Below are 18,160 nucleotides of genomic sequence, written 5' to 3'. Positions count from 1 at the left end.
CAAAGCAATGTTGTAAAAAAGAATGGACCAAAGTTAACCCATAGCAATGTGAGACACTGATGAAGCCATACTGAAAACAACTGACAGTTATTGTAGCTAAAAGGGATTTTATGAGGTTAGAAACAATAGTGTAGACTTGATTTTCAAAGATAGCATTTCCATTTTGGCTTAATTTTAGATTAATAAAACTAATGTGTTGGAATCTGTTGTATTTTTGTAAGCTTAATGTTATATTTATAAATTTTAGAATTTAGTAGAGATCTGATTATGTTTAATGTGTAAAATCCTAAATCTGAAAGAGGGGGTACTTTCTTTTTCTCATCATTGAGACTAACCTGTATAAATAAAGGATGAATGAACTGTAGATGACGCAAACGTTGCTGAATGGTAGTAAAAGTCATTAGCTGATTCTCTGCAAATGTTACGAAGAGTCTGAAGAAACTCTCCTTAGAACATACAGTATTATTATGAGCTGTGGGTTTAACACATGAACCATATTTGAAACAAGTCATAAAGTAAAGACCTGAACAAATTCTAGATGTGACTGGTATGAGTCTGGAATGTAGCCTAAAAGTCAGTGGTTCCCAACTCTGGTCCTTGAGGAACACCATCCTTCATGTTTTTAGTTGCTGCAACACACCTGATTCAGTTCCTCAAGTTCCGCTAAAGCATGCTAATCACCAGTTCATTCAGATAAGGTGTGTCAAAGCAGAGAAACAACTAAAACATGCAGGATGGAGTTCCTCAAGGACAAGGGTTGGGAACCATTGATTTTGAAAACACATCTGATGATGTGAGATAATCAGAAAATAAATCAACAACTTTTTATTTTCATATGGGCTCTAAATATGTACAAGTTCCAAACTGGGTCTTACCTTTTGTGTTAGTCTTATAAAGCAAATGATAGCTGTTTCCACGTTCATTATTACACAACTTTTAATTCTCAAAGCATTAACTTTTATTAGCGCCTGACCACACATGGCACATGCCACCATCTTGCTGTCACTGATCAACATGAGACATGCTAACTGAGTGGCAGATGGCTGATTAATGATTAGCACTGCTTTCTTAGACATCTTAAGAGTGGGAGTGATTAGAGGTTGTTGAAGTATTGTCAGGGGGCAGGAAGGTGATGTAAAATGCATTTCAGGACGTGACTTAAAGGAGGCCTGAAACAAGAAAAGAACAAGTCCATCAATTTAACACTCCGGGCATGTTTCCTTGAAAATTATTAGTGTTACAAATGTCATTCATTCTCATTTAAAAATCAATATAGTTTGCTTTAAACAACTGGTTGATCTGATGGTATGTTGTTGTTTACTTCTGAATTAGGATTAAGTTCTCACTCAAATATTTAATGTCTTTTCAATTGAGAATACATTTAATGGCTAATCACCTCTTGAAGTAGACGAGACAGTTTTAATAAATGTCTTTTCTATGAAGTTTAATTTAGGAAAATCATGGTGCTTTCATCTATTAGTGCCTAACATCTGCAGGTTTCTAACTCTTGCAGGACTCTCAGCTGTCCCTCATTCTGTGCGTGCACGATAACTTACTTCAAACGAATAAAACATGAACACTGGTGAATTTCTTTTGTAAACAGAGCCTTATCATCCTCCTTTACCGAAGCCTCCCTATTGTTTATCTTCTGCGCTGGTAATAGGACGAAGTAATTTCTCATTTGTAACAATATCAAAAAGCAATTACAAGGCTGTGACTAAAAGCCACTGAACAATGTCTGCCATCAATCATCAAAGAGGTAAAAGGCAGACTGCAGGGAGGCATTTCAACTCGTTTATTTCCCCTGCCTCTTGCTCTGATATTTGTGCTCAGATGAACTTGGCTCTGGCTTTATGGCTGCTTGGGTGCCATTGTAAAAGGGCAAGAGCCAGTTGGAGACAGCTACCTACTTGTTATTATTTATCAAGTTAAAATGTCAGGTTCCAAGCATAGCTCTGTAATTTTTTCCCCCTTAACACAGTTATACCTTCATGCTTCAGACTGTTTTCATTAGGAACACATTCTGTGGCCAACTATGACTAGTTTAGGGGTAATAAAGATAGTATCTCACTTGGTGGTCAGTCTCCAAAATGTCTTGAAATGTTCAATTAGATTATCAGTTTTCTTGCATGACTCACATGGGGCTCACAAATTGATTGTTTTAACTAGAGCCTGACTGATATATCAGTAGTGCCAATAATTTAGGCCATTATAGACATTTGGGGGCATATCGGTATCAGTGATAATTGTCCCATTATGTGCTGATATAAGCACTTCTAATCTTCATCCCTAAAATTCTGCAAAACAGCTGTGATTATACAATGTATCCTGCAGAGGGCACATGAACACTAATTTAAACTTGAAGCCGTTCACTTAAGTTTCACTTTGATGTTCATCACAGTCAAAGCAGGGAGCAATACGATGTGAAATATTTTGCTGAACAGAGCAAAGTAAGTTTATTTTAAGTGATCTGTAAAATAAATCAATTAATAAATTATCTTCAATCCTCCATCCCGCTTATCATTAGCAATGTATCTTTCAAGTTATCAAGCTAACATTTAGAAAACCTAGCATAGGCTATTGCCTTGTACAACTTTATCCAGAACAATAAATCTAATGTAGCAGTAAATATACTGTATATCCATGTTAGTAACGTTATATTTGTCATCCTCAATGAAATGCAGTGTTTGTCTGAAATCTTTACTTTTCTGCAAAGAAAAATGAACGCTGCTGCGGTCAGTACTAATTAGACCGTCACCATATGTGACTGACTGTTTAAACAATGAACAGGGAAGGATGTTTCTTTGTTTAATTTATATTTTTGTAACACACTTGATAACTTTGTGATGAATAGTGGATAGAAAATGTGAACGCACGTTAAGAAGACCGTTTTTATGACCAGTGTACCGCTTGTAAACCTACTTTGGGTCTAGTATAGTGTGTATCTGATTAGCTTAGCTTCATGGTTGCTAACAGCTGTGCTAAATAAACAAGCCCCGCTCCACTTGCTGTTTACTTAGATTCTTGGAGGTGGACAAGGCTCAAAAATGTTCAGCCATTAAATTGGTTATCGGCAGTGCCTTCTTCTCCCAATATCGATATCGGCAATAGCCAAAATTTCCATATCGGTCGGGCTCTAGTTTTAACGCTGAATATGTTCCAATAAATTGTGTGACTTACCAATAGTCATATAATTATTATTATAGACATGATTTTAAGACATCTCAAACTTATGGAACTATTCTCAATTTAGTTTCCATAAATTCTAATGTATTACAGCTACGTCCTGACACCTGCCTAGGAGCTCTTCATGTGACAGATACACATTTGAATGTATTGGTCTAAAATCAATGCTGATCATAAATAATATTAATAAGAACTTGGCCCAAATCTGCCTTTTTTTAATTTCAAAAGGTTCAAGTAGAGTAAACTACAAATTACCAATTAGACAGAATGCAGGCCAAAGTAGGTCTCATGTAGGCAGAGGTTGGAAATTAAATAGTGTGAATATGACTAAAATACAGTTTTGCAAATTGTGCATAAACAACAAATTTTTTTAAAGCACAACCACATATCTCCCTGGTTGCTCATAAACATTCAATTTGGTGCAACTGCAATTAATAATTCACCTATTTTCTTACTATTTTGAGTCTCCAATGAGTGAAATGCATTAACTATTTTTGTAAATGACTTTGAAGAATTAATCAAATTTAAATATATATATATATCAACGCTCAATCATATAATTTACACAAATATAAATGTGACATCTGGATTTCAAAGAATGTATATGCAATCTTGAATGAATGTTCACATGTATTCAACATTCCCTATAGAGACTAAAGCCTCATTCATTTAAAAAAAAAAGTACCTCAGATACTTTATTCTCACCTTGTTGTGATTTATATAAGGGTTTGAAAGGTTAACATAAATCTGCTGCTTCTGAGCCACCAATTGAGACAGCCACAGTGCTGAAACGGTCAGTATGTGTGAGAGTAAATAAATACTGCAGCCCAAGGATGTGATGAAGTAATTACAGATGATTTGTGTGTCAGTACTGAGATTAACAATGAAAGACATTTGACCCATGTTTTGTGCTTTATGCAAACTGTGCTTAGTTATACTCAAGCTTGTTGTGGGAATGACTGACATTTAAGCATTAACCAATATTATTTTAGGTGGCAATAACATTCTAGAAGTTGTGGAAATGTATAATTTCAGAAGTTTATGTATTTGTTGATGTGATTGATATTAAACGTTGTACTACTGAAATTGTATTAAAGCACTGAAATCTTAGAGGAACACTTGAGATATTAAATTAATTAAAAAAAACAAGACTTTTTAGGACAGAAGTTGTATCAAAATCGCAGAAGCCTCAGGGAACAAGAATGCCAGGCCATGAAAGAGGTAATGGAACAGCCTTATACCATTAGAGACTAGAATACCTATTTTAAAAATCCTCAAACTCTCAGAGCCTAGCTAAGGAATGTATAAACACCTGCACCTGTATGGTTTTGGTGAATCAGTACTGGGGCAGGTTCTAGTCACGTTACATCCATGTGGCTTGAAGAATGGCACTGTGGACGGTCTCACTGAGACTTGACTAGAATTTATCTCAAACAAAAGTCTGACAATAAAATAATGAGGAAGGCTTTTGGGAAATAGCATGCTGTCACCAGGACTTACAGTAGGAGTTTATTAGCAAAAATGATGTTCTGGGGTAGATTGCAGTGTCAGTTGGGTCTGGACCTCACTCACTGGTACACTTTTCTTTGTGAGTACAGATTCCTATCAAGAGATCCTACATTAAGAATTCCATCCAGGTACTGCACACTGCAGGCTAAGAGACAGGGAACAAAGTATGCTTTAAAATGGTAAAAAATGAGGTGGGAATAAAATAGAAATAAATATGTTTGGGAATGACTTTCAAGGATTTCGCTCTTTGAACAGGCCAGGTGTGAGGTGAACTCTTCACACACTTGACTTGGGGCTGACGTTGCACGTTCGTGGTGAGACGTATTGTGTCAATTACTGTTTGTCTGTCGGTAGCTCGAGTGAATTGTTTGCTCGAGTCTTCTCTGTTTTCTGGATTTATCTGTCTTGTCAATGTCAATGTCAATGTCAATTTATTTATATAGCACATAAAAACAACAAAAGCTGACCAAAGTGCTTTACAGTTAAGACAGATTAAAAAATTAAAAAAAAGAGTAAAAATGCATCTAGTGCCACTCAAAAACATAAGTTGACAATAAAAACAACACATAACAACAATAAAATCAGCTCAACTTGTTCTCAGACTCTGCATGGATGAAATGCCAAGGAATACAGATGAGTCTTGGGCAAAGATTTAAAAGTCTCAACAGTCTGAGCGGTCTTTAAATTCTCAGGTAAACTGTTCCACAGTTTTGGAGCAGCAACCGCAAAAGCCCGATCACCTCTGGATTTCAGTTTGGATCTAGGGACATCTAAGAGGAACTGGTTGGTAGACCGGAGTGCTCTTACTGGAGTTTAGATGTTAATGAGATCACATAAATATGACGGGGTCAGACCTTTTAAGACTTTAAAAACAAGCAATAAAATCTTAAAATCAATTCGGAAGTGGACAGGAAGCCAGTGGAGAGAAGCCAGGACAGGGGTTATGTGTTCATGTTTTTTAGTTGCTGTTAAAAGACGAGCTGATGCGTTCTGGACAGATTGTAAACAATGCAAAGATGATTTGTCTAAACCAACATACAATGAATTACAGTAGTCCAAACGAGATGTAATAAAAGCATGAATCACCTTTTCAAGGTCTCTGAAAGGGAGACAAGACTTCACCTTGGCAATGAGTCTTAGCTGGAAGAAACTGGATTTCACAACTGTATTTATCTGTTTGTCAAATTTAAAAGCACTATCAAAAATAACTCCCAGATTCCTGACATTGGAGTGGCTGTATGAAGCCAAGGGGCCAAGCACATTAAGGGTATTACATTTACCAAAGCTGATGACTTCCGTTTTATTTTCATTTAGATTCAGAAAATTTAGTTTTAACCAGACTTTAATGCCATTTAGACAGTTCAAGAGTGAATCCAGTGAAGTGACCCTGTCTGACTCAATCGGAAGATATAACTGAGTATCATCAGCAAAGCAGTGAAAAGGGATGTTGTGTTTTCTAAAATTGGACCCCAATAAATTATCTTCAATCCTCCATCCCGCTTATCATTAGCAATGTATCTTTCAAGTTATCAAGCTAACATTTAGATAACCTAGCATAGGCTATTGCCTTGTACAACTTTATCCAAAACAATAAATCTAATGTAGCAGTAAATATACTGTATATCCATGTTAGTAACGTTATATTTGTCATCCTCAATGAAATGCAGTGTTTGTCTGACATTACTTTTCTGCAAAGAAAAATAAACGCTGCTGCGGTCAGTACTAATTAGACCGTCACCATATGTGACTGACTGTTTAAACAATGAACAGGGAACAATGTTTCTTTGTTTAATTCATATTTTTGTAGCACACTTGATAACTTTGTGATGAATAGTGGATGATATACTGTCTTGTGCACAGTTTTTCATTCTAGTTCACAAACACACTTAATACAGTTGTTTTCTACTGTTGGAGAGTGCTTAAAACACCTCTTATCTTTCAACACTTCTCGGCTTTTATTGGTGTATTTGGCTCTGCTAGCTCTGCTAGCTCTTGCTAGCGTTAGCTTAGCATGGCTGCTGCTTCTCTCCCTGCTTCCTCTGTTTTCACTTGCTCCGTATGTCAGATGTTTAGTTACTCCTCTGCCTCCTTTAGTGGTAATGATACATGTAACAAATGTAGTCTTATGGTAGCTTTGGAGGAGAGGCTGTCTGAACTGGAAGCTCGGCTCCGCGCTGTAGAAAAAACAGTAGCTAGCCAGGTCCCCTTAGACAGCGCGGAACCACAGAGGCTAGCTCCCATTAGCGGTCCTCCAGCAGACCCCGAGCAGCCGGGACCTCAGGCCGGCTGGGTGACGGTGAAGTCAATGTAGATTAATGCTACCTTAAGTACCATAATCTACACTGATCTCACAACGTTTAAGCCGAACCTACTCGAACGATTCTATTCGGGGGGATAGCTAATTCTTTTGATGAGTCTCGTCATAGACTCCAAAAACATTTATGGGGAAACCAAACACCCAATCTCAAGTCGTTCATCTAAAAGACAACAGACAATTGAACCAAACTATATTTTGGACCCAGAGTCCAACTCTCACCGGGAACAAGCCCGACTTACTGCCGGCGATGCGGACCAGGCTCTGACACGGTCATACAGGGACCTAACAGCCCGTATCAAAGGGCCCGGTACCCCATACTCCCAGAGTACCCCCCACAGGGTCCCCCGAGGGACGCGGTCGAACGCCTTCTCCAAGTCCACAAAGCACATGTAGACTGGTTGGGCAAACTCCCAAGCACCTTCCAGGACCCTGCTGATAGTGTAGAGCTGGTCCAGTGTTCCACGGCCAGGATGAAAACCGCACTGTTCCTAATGAATCCGAGGTTCGACTATCCGACGGACCCTCCTCTCCAGAACCCCCGAATAGACCTTACCAGGGAGGCTTAAGAGCGTGATTCCCCTGTAGTTGGAACACACTCTACGGCCCCCCTTTTTGAATAGGGGGACCACCACCCCGGTCTGCCAATCCAGGGGAACTTCCCCGGATGTCCACGCAATATTGCAGAGTCGCGTAAGCCAACACAACCCTACAACATCCAGAGCCTTAAGGAACTCTGGGCGAATCTCATCCACCCCTGGGGCTCTGCCACCGAGGAGCTTTTTAACCCCCTCGGTGACCTCAGCACCAGAGATTGGAGGGTCCGACCCAGAGTCCCCAGGCTCTGCTTCCTCAGTAGAAGACGTGCCGGTGGGATTGAGGAGGTCTTCAAAGTATTCCGCCCACCGACCCACAACATCCCGAGTTGAGGCCAGCAGCACACCACTCCCACTATAAACAGTGTTCATGGCGTACCGCTTTCCCCCCCTGAAACGCCGGATGGTGGACCAGAATCGTCTCGAAGCCGTGCGGAAGTCGTTCTCCATGGCCTCTCCGAACTCCTCCCAAGCCCGAGTTTTTGCCTCAGCAACCACCCGAGCCACATGTCGCTTGGACTGCCGGTACCCATCAGCTGCTTCCGGGGTCCCACAGGCCAAAAAGGCCCGATAGGACTCCTTCTTCAGCCTGACAGCATCCCTCACCGACGGTGTCCACCATCGGGTTCGAGGGTTGCCGCCGCGACAGGCACCGACAACCTTGTGGCCACAGCTTTGGTAAGCCGCCTCGACAATAGAGGCACGAAACATGGTCCACTCAGACTCAATGTCCCCCACCTCCCTCGGAACATGTTCAAAGTTCTCCCGGAGGTGGGAGTTGAAACTCCGTCTCACAGGAGACTCTGCCAGATGTTCCCAGCAAACCCTCACAATACGTTTGGGTCTGCCAGGTCTGACCGGCATCCTCCCCCACCATCGGAGCCAACTCACCACCAGGTAGTGATCAGTTGACAGCTCCGCCCCTCTCTTCACCGGAGTGTCCGAGACATGTGGCCGCAGATCAGATGAGACGATGACAAAGACGATCATCGAACTGCAGCCTAGGGTGTCCTAGTGCCAAGAGCACATATGGACACCCTTATGCTTGAACAAGGTGTGCGTTATTGACAATCCATGACGAGCACAGAAGTCCAACAACAGAACACCACTCTGGTTCAGATCAGGGGGGTCGTTCCTCCCAACCACACCCCTCCAGGTCTCACTGTCATTGCCCACATGAGCTTTGAAGTCCCCCAGCAGAACAAGGGAGTCCCCAGAAGGTGCACTTTCCAGTACCCCCTCCAAGGACTCCAGAAAGGGTGGATAATCTGAACTGCCGTTTGGTGCATAAGCACAAACGACAGTCAGAACCCGTCCCCCCACATGTAGGCGGAGGGAGGCCACCCTCTCATTCACCGGGGTGAACCCCAATACACAGGTACCAAGTTGGGGGGCAATAAGTACGCCCACGCCTGCTCGGCGCCTCTCACCAGGGGCAACTCCAGAGTGGAAGAGTGTCCAGCCCCTCTCAAGGAAACTGGTTCCAGAGCCTGAGCCATGCGTAGAGGTGAGTCCGACTATTTCTAGCCGGAACCTCTCAGCCTCACACACCAGCTCAGGCTCCTTCCCCACCAGTGAGGTGACATTCCACGTCCCAATAGCCAGCTTCTGTAGCCGAGGATCAGACCGACAGGGTCCCCACCCTCGGCCACCACCCATCCCACATTGCACCCGACCCCTTTGGCCCCTCCCACAGGTGGTGAGCCCATGGGAAGGGGGACCCACGTCTCCTCTTCGGGCTGTGCCCGGCCGAGCTCCATGGGTAAAAGCCCGGCCACCAGGCGCTCGCCCGCGTGCCCCACCTCCAGGCCTGGCTCCAGAGTGGGGCCCCGGTGACCCACGTCCGGGCAAGGGAACACTAGGTCCATTTCACATAGAGACCAACGAGACATAAAAACATTCACTCTCTCACTCCCACCTAGGGACAATTTAGAGTTACCAATCAGCCTAACATGCATGTTTTTGGTCTGTGAGTAAACCGGATCACCCGAAGAAAACCCACGCATGCACGGAGAGAGCATGCAAACTCCACCAAGAAAGGCCCCTGGACCGGGGTTTGAACCAAGGACCTGCTCGCTGAGAGGCAGCAGCTCTACCAGTTGCGCTACCGTGCTGCCCGGACTTGGTAATAGATCCTCAAAATCCTTTTCTTTCCGACCATTTTTTAATAACCTTTGAGTTTACATTAAAATGACTACACAGTCACTGAGAGTAAATTTCATCTCAGCAGGTGTTAATCAGAAAATGCTGTAACCAAATTTAAACAATCTCTTCCATCAATGTTTTCCTGTCTTGCAGAGTAATGCATCAGATAACAGTGACTTAAATCATCTAGTTGATCATCTTACAACTTCAATGCAAACTTCACTTGATAAAATTGCTCCAATGAAAAAGAAAGTAATCAATCAGATGAAACTGGCTCCTTGGCTCAATTCTGAGTTATGTACTTTAAAGCAGGCATCTAGAAACCAGGAGAAAAAATGGCACTCTACTAATGTTGAAGAATTTTATTTAACTTGGGAAGATAGTCTGTTAACATATAATAAAGCTCTCTGTAAAGCTAGAACTTTATATTACTCATTTTTAATAGAGGAGAATAAAAATAACCCTAGGTTTCTGTTTAGCACTATTGCTAGACTAATTAAAAGTCCCATTTCTGTTGAACCATGTATCCCTACAACTATAAGTAGTGATGACTTCATGAGATTCTTTATAAATAAAATTATTTCAATTAGAGGGAAAATTCAAACCATCCTTCCTTCTACTATCTCTAGTCCCCTGTCAAATGAGGCAACTTTAATAATTTCACTAGAGCCTGATTTATGTTTGGACAGTTTTTGTCAGTTTGAGCTCTCTGAATTGTCAAAAATAATAATCTCATCCAAACCATCCACATACCTGCTAGATCCCATCCCAACCAGACTGTTTAAAGAGGTATTTCCCCTAATTAATGTCCGCATTTTGGATCTACTTAATTTGTCTTTAATGAATGGTTATGTACCACAACGCTGTAAGGTTGCTGTAATTAAACCTTTACTTAAGAAGTCTGACCTTGATTCTGAAAATCTGGCCAACTATACAACTATCTCTAATCTAACTTGCATCTCAAAAATTCTAGAGAAAATAGTTGCAGGTCAGTTGCGTGAACATCTTCAAAGAAATAATCTGTTTGAAGAGTTTCAGTCAGGGTTTAGAGCTTATCATAGCACAGAAACAGCACTAGTAGAAGTCACTAATGATATTTTCATGGCCTCAGACAATGGACTTGTGTCTACACTGGTCCTGTTAGACCTCAGTGCTGCAATTGAAATGGTTGATCACAATATTTTATTACAGAGGCTTGAATATGATATTGGGATTACAGGAACAGCTCGAAAATGGTTTAAATAATAGCTATCTGATAGATTCCAGTTTGTAAATGTAAATAATAAATATTCTTCATACACCAAAGTTAGTCATGGAGTTCCTCAGGGCTCAGTGCTTTGGCCAATACTCTTTACTTTATATATGCTTCCATTAGGAAAAATTAATAAACAGCATGAGATAAATTTTCATTGTTATGCTGATGACACACAATTATATTTTTCCATTAAACCCAATGAATCCGGTCAGCTACTCAGACTACAAGCATGTCTTAAAGACATAAAAACCTGATGACCCTTAATTTTCTCCTGTTGAACACAGACAAGACTGAGGTTTTGGTTTTTGGACCTGAGCACCTTAGGAATGAATGTTCAGTCTTTCTCCCTCCTTAGATGACATTAATATGTCCTCCAGCTCTAATGTTAAAAATCTTGGTGTTATTTTTGATCAGGACATGTCTTTTATCCCCCACAGTAAAAAAAAAACTAGAACTGCCTTCTTCCACCTGCGTAATATCACTAAAATTAGAAACATCTTATCTAAAAAAGATGCAGAAAAACTGGTCCATGCATTTGTCACGTCTAGACTGGACTATTGCAATGGTTTATAATCTGGATGTCCAAAAACTTCTTTAAAACGTCTTCAGTTGATCCAAAATGCTGCTGCCAGAGTCTTAACTGGAGTAAGTAGTAGAGATCATATGTATTTCTCCAGTTTTAGCTTCTCTCCAATGCTCCCTGCTCTCAACAACCTGGGTCCATCTTGTATTACAGATCTTATTGTTACATATTTTCCTAACAGAGCACTTCACTCTCATGCTACAGGTTTACTTGTGGTTCCTAGAATTTACAAAAACAGAATGGGAGCAAGATTGTTCAGTTATCAGGCTCCTCTCTTGTGGAACCAACTTCCAATCTCTGTCCGTGAGGCTGACACATTATCCAGTTTTAAAACGAGGCTTAAGACTTTCATTTTTCCTAAATCCTATAGTTAGGGTCGGCTTGGGTTTTCTGAGCTGTCCCTTAGTTATGCTGCTATAGGCTTAGACTGCTGGAGGACAAACTGACCATAATTTTCACTCCACTACTGTCTTTACTTACTCTGCTCAACCTGTTTTGTATTTGTAATTATTTTTTCTATCCTTAACATTTTTGTCTTTCAGATACACCTGGACCTATACCTGGACCTACCATTCTATGTTCATCTGTCTCTCCTTCCTGTCCTCTCAAACCAGCCGGTCAAAGCAGATGGCCACTTGTTCTGAGCCTGGTTCTGCTGGAGGTTTCTTCCTTTTAAAAGGGAGTTTTTCCTTTCCACTGTTGCCACTGTGCTTGCTCAGGATGGGAGACTGTGATGAAGCCAAGATTCCACTTGTCTGCTGGATTCCTTAGATAAAGAACTTTGCTAATTGGCTTTTATGTATGTGAATGTTCCTGTAAAGTGCCCTGAGACAACTTTGTTGTGATTTGGCGCTATATAAATAAACTGAATTGAAGTGAGTTTAATTGAACTTGGTTTTAGCCAAAAGGTGAAAGCAATGAACACAGAAACATGAAGAGGCCTGCAGTAAGGTCAGGCCCACACACATATGTCTCATATACACACATCTCTACAGTGAGGGTGGTTGAATACAGTCCTAAAAACCACTGCCTGTTGAATACAGTACTTTTGAATGAATATGTGATAAGATGTGATGCCGGTCTACTGTAATCTTTATCAAGCCTGGCAAGGGCAGTCATGCATTTTAATGTCCTGTCTCTTTGCTACTACTTTGCAGTTGTTGTTTTTTTTTTTTTTTCTTCCCTGATTGCTGCTTCCACCCCCAATCTCTTTTATTTATTTTATTTTATTTTATTTCATTTCTGTGTTGAATAAGCAAATGCAGACGGATTATGCAGATAAATTCAGCAAAGACTAGCTAAAACAGTGACTCAGAGGACACTGGAGCAAGGGTGCACTCAACTGAGCTTAGCAGAGTTCATGTTTGAGACTGTATGAAGTCAACTGTCAACCCATGTACTGGATTTCTAAGTGACAGCAACTCTGGTTATGCATTGCAGAGACCACTGCAAAAGAACAGTTTTATGCGAAGGTAAAATATAACTTAACACCATCACCAAACATCTCCTACATAGGCCATACCTTTCAGAGAACAAGAGGACAAACTTAGCCAACTTAAACATATATGCATGAAAGTAACCCAGCACTTGCTCTCTTGCTTACTCTGAAAGGTGGAGGGCCATCTGTCAATGCTGGATTAAAAAAAAAAAAAAGCTTGATCTAAAGGTGGTGACAGTTTGTTGTCATACAATCTGTAAAACCTTATTCTGCACAGTGGAAACTATTGTATGGAAATCGATTGGCACATGAAATACATATTCATGCAATTGTAGTGTTCTGTGACTCATAAGGACAAATCAGGGTGACTCAGCATCCTGATTCAAGCCTCAGAGAACTGACTGTATGGCAATTAACCCTCTGTGCTAATCATTCCCCTCCTGGGTCAGACAAGATGACTCCTCATAAGATTTACCTCTTGCAAGGTAATCAACCCTCCTTCCTGAGAAAGGTAGACTTTTCATCTCCAAAGAAGTCTACATTTAAACAGAACGTTGCTATAGCCTCAGGACAGCAAGTGATGTGGTTACCACGACCATAGAGGAAGTGGTTCAGCTAGACAGAGCTTCAAATAGAACTTCTGTCGTTTGGTTATGTTGTATGAAAATCTAAATGTACATCTGTTAAGAAATAGTGTTATCATGTAAACAAAGAAGTCATTGTTTCCCTCTAAACTTTGAAAGGTAGAGTTATATGATTAAATTAATTTGTTCAGCTTGTTTTTACACCCACTGTTGGTAAGCTGCACTGATTGGATACAATTTGCATAGGAAACTCCCCCATTCTAGTATCAGGAGAAGCTGACACCGAAGGGAGGGTTTTCAGTGGAGAGAACTGTCATGGTTATTGGCTGAGAAGTTGGCTCCAAGCCAGCCCAAAGAATCAGCAGGAAGCCATGCTCCGGTCCTTTTCCACCTTGGATGGGGCTCAGTCAGCTGAAATGGAGAAAGTCCACTGAACACCCTCAAAAATGCCCCGGAATGATGAGGCAACCACGTTGCTGGACGAGACATAGTCCTGAAGGAAAGACATCCCTTCCTGTGACAGCGTGAGCCTTAGCATTATATCCCTGTGGTAATGGATGATAACGTCTCCGGTTGGGTTAAAAAAAAAAAAGAATAAATCTCCTGAAGAAAAGGAATAACACTTAGTATCAACAAGGTTTTTGGGCTTTAGTTTACTGTACAAATCTAAGATACGGTTTACCTACATTTTAACGTTAGTCCTAAAATTGAATAACATACCTTGACTTAATTGAATGGGTTTTGTGTTTTTATATGAGTGAGGGAGATTGCAATGTAGTATGTCAGGACAGCTTTGCTGTGGACACACTACTAATTAATTATTCTTAAAGCTAGTTCAAGCACAAAGAATATTAATTGTTTAATTACAACAGATTATTTATTTTTCGAGTTAAATTTCTGTTATGTGACCAAGATAACTTGTGAGTGGAGTGTTTAATCAGTGACGAGACACCATTTTATCTTTGACCCATCAGAATAAATGTGGTCATTTATTTAACAGAATCAAAATTTAACATCAAAACATGTACACATTGATTTGCTGATCTGTTTCTGATTAATAAACTTGGCACGCTTTACTAACAAGACAACAGGACATTACTGACTGAGACTGATTCATCTCTGAAGGCATCTAGCTTGATTTACTGGCTATTAGAGAAGTTTAAGAGAGGAGGAATAGATTTAAGGAGGAAGTTTAGATGTGGAGTTATGTGTTGAACCAGAACATTGCACCCTTCCTCCGACATCCAGCTCAGCCCTCCGGTACACTTCAGGACGTGCAGCGACTTTTTTTTACCTTAGCAGAGGATGTATCCACTCCGGAAAAGAAGTCCATTGGTACGCTCCCTTTTCAGCGTCTCCGGTTAGAGTAGCTGGGGGTCATCAGAAATCGTGACGAAGTACTCGGTTCAACCGAATAAGCTTCCTTAGAAGTTGAGCTTTTAATGCTCGCGTTGAGTCACAGCCGAGGCAGGCTGTGACTATGCTGGACTGGAGAGACCCTTGGCACATGGTCAAATCCATCCGCTACTTAGTTGAGTCTCATCTTCGACTGAAAGTTCCAGCAAGACTGCAAGATTAAGACTTGTGAAGACTTTGAAGAAGACTGACTGAATAGTTCCAAGAAGTGTTGCCTTTTAAAGGGGTATCCACTTCCTGTTATGTGGTACTTCCTGATTGGTTGAAACAACCAGCAGGGATGTAGTTCTAGTGATGTCAGAGGGTCACTAGAAGTCAGGAGACAGCAGGAATGTTTAAAAACGGTAAGTACAGATGGAAAAATGTTTTTAAGAAATGAGAGGAAGCAAGTGCCAGCAGTTCTTATTTACTGTCTGAGAGTTTTAAAAACAAGACACTTCGTCCTAATAACTTGTCTCTGACTTTCGACCGACATCAGGTCCACTACCCTCATTCAGACAGAAGACTAAATGCACACTTACTTCGTAAATAGGCATTTAACTGTATGATCAAAGTCTAATGAGGTTTAAAAAATCATTAATACTGTTTCACAGTTGATTTAAATGAGTGGTTCACTTCTACATTTAGAAATGGTATGAACTAAACACACTTTTGATTATCAAGATATCTTAAAATAGTAATGATAATGTAAAAAGAAGAGTGTTCTTTCAATTGATTAATTCAGGATACAATTAAATAATCTCTTGATGAGATAATTTGTATTTCTGGATTCAAATCAATGAAATAGCAGTTCCTGTCCCCTGAAGGTCTTCAGAGACAGATTAATGTCGGAGGCCTAGTTCACTACAGTAACAATGCCAAGAACTCACCATTATTAATTTGATCAAGGTCAACTCGCATTCACTATTTTTATGGCACATCAGTTAACAAGATGACCAGACCTCTTTATCTAAGTATATCCCTACATAATGTTGATGTTGCTTTTTATTGTCCAAATTTATAAATTTATGCTTAAAATGTTTTATTAGACAGAGCAGAAAATGTCATTAAGCAAACATAAAATAACATACTGTCAATACTAAATACAAAATTATGTTCTTTGATGTACTAATAAAAAGGAAACTTCAATATGTTACATGTGCTATAGATCTTAGTACTTAGCTAAAAAAAAAGCTTTTAATCAAGGCAGCTACTTGGGTTTTAACATCCAGAAAACATAATTATCTTGCTTTAGGTAGACCACTTTGTTGTTGTAGTGCCTGAATATAAAGCCATAAAAGTGTATGATAAAAAGAACATAGTGTTTTTTTTTTCTCTTCTTCTGTCAATAGCTCTCCCTCTTTGTTCTGTACTCCATGCATGAGTGTTAGTGCTGTAGGTCTATGAGTCAACAGACACACTTCAAACCTACTGAGAGGACCAGCAACCCTGTCCTGAACAACAGACCACTGTTTTCTCTTTCTCTCTCCACTACTAGTTTCCCTCCCCGAGGGCAAACACTTTTTTTTTAAGCTTCCATGGCAGTGCGTAATCCAAAAATGGGGAAGAAAAAATAAAATGCTTATTTTATTCCCAAGTTAGATCTGATTAATAAACTTTGTTTGGTTGCTATTCTGTGCATGTGGAGTTTTATATTTGACACATAAAATATTTATATCTGTAAATGTATAATACAAAAACATAAAATCTTGCATTTGCATTGATTTGCATTAAACAACCAACACAGTTGTGGTCAGATGTTTCCATCCACTCATCATGTGCATAAATATCATTAATTTGGGCTTTAAAATTATTAACTTTGTCTCTTTCTTTTCCAGGGTGAAATGATTAAACACATCAAGAAATAACTGAAATATTTTTTTAAAGCCAAACAATGGATGTGCAAGTTTAAATTTACTGTAAATTTTCTCCCATCCACACAGACATTGTTATACATACAAGCTCAAATATACTCATATTAACCTATTTTTATAAAGGTGCTGAAGGTTCTAGAATGTCTCTAACTTAAGATGTCCAAGGTCTATTAATGTATTCTTATTTATCATAAATGACTGGAGTTGGATCTTTTTCTTTGACATAATAACAATGATTGGTTTGACAGCAGGGCAGCAGGGTGGCACAACTGGTAGAGCTGCTGCCTCTCAACGAACAGGTCCCTGGTTCAAACCCAGGTGCCTTCTGGGTGGAGTTTGCATGTTCTCTCCGTGCATGCGTGGGTTTTCTCCGGGTACTCCGGTTTCCTCCCACAGACCAAAAACATGCATGTTAGGCTGATTGGTAACTCTAAATTGTCCCTAGGTGTGAGTGAGAGAGTGAATGGTTGTTTGTCTTGTTTGTCTCTATGTGTCCCTGTGATGGACTTGCGACCCGTCCAGGGTGTACCCCGCCCCTCGCACAGTGATTGCTGGACATGGGCACCAGCGACCCCCGTGACCCAAAATGGAATAAACGGGTAAAGATAATGGATGGATGGATGGATGGATGGTTTGACAGCACTCATCTGATTGTCTAATACTCCGCTATCATTCTCAGATGGAAGGGGGTTGTTTTAGGGTTGTTCAGGAACAACCCAGAAAACACCAAGGCTGAAGTCTGCCATAAACTGGAAATTACTGAAAAAACTGGTTCATTGTCCATAGTGAAACCATTTTTATATAATCATGAACCGGGAGGGTGGTGGTCAAGAAACAAGCAACTGCTCCAAAAGGTACACATTTACAGGGACTCTTGACTGCCCTCTAGCTGCCCTCATGGACAAAGTAAATGCCTTCTGGAAAAATGGTCAGACTAAACAAAGTTTGGGCTGTCTGGCCACAATGGCTAGAATAAATGTTTACAAGGGTGAAGATAAAGCTTTGAAACACAAGAACACTTTACCAGCTGTTGTAAAGATAGAAAACTGAATGGAATAACCAACAAACCAACCTAACAAACCAACCCTCCCAACCAACCAACCAAACAAACCAACCAACCAATCATCAACCCACCAAACCAAATCAACCAACACACCAACCAACCATCTAACCAACCAACCAGCCAACCAACCAACCTATCAAGCCAACCAACCAACTTAACAAACCAACCAACCAAAATGCCAAACAAGCACACAAGGAACCAACCAACCAACCAACCAA

The 18,160-nt window shown here is 40.4% G+C and overlaps 1 protein-coding gene across 1 annotated transcript in view; it reads right to left on the bottom strand.

Annotated features, from left to right (window-relative positions):
• Window positions 1-18,160, bottom strand: part of LOC119414734 (neurexin-2) — a 1,264,057-nt gene that overhangs the window by 995,004 nt on the left and 250,893 nt on the right. The gene's annotated exons all lie outside the window — the stretch shown is intronic.

Source organism: Nematolebias whitei, chromosome 1 (assembly GCF_014905685.2).
Source record: "Nematolebias whitei isolate Nwh7 chromosome 1, NemWhi1, whole genome shotgun sequence".
Classification (NCBI taxonomy): Eukaryota; Metazoa; Chordata; class Actinopteri; order Cyprinodontiformes; family Rivulidae; genus Nematolebias; species Nematolebias whitei.
This window is presented reverse-complemented; position numbering and strand designations above follow the sequence as displayed.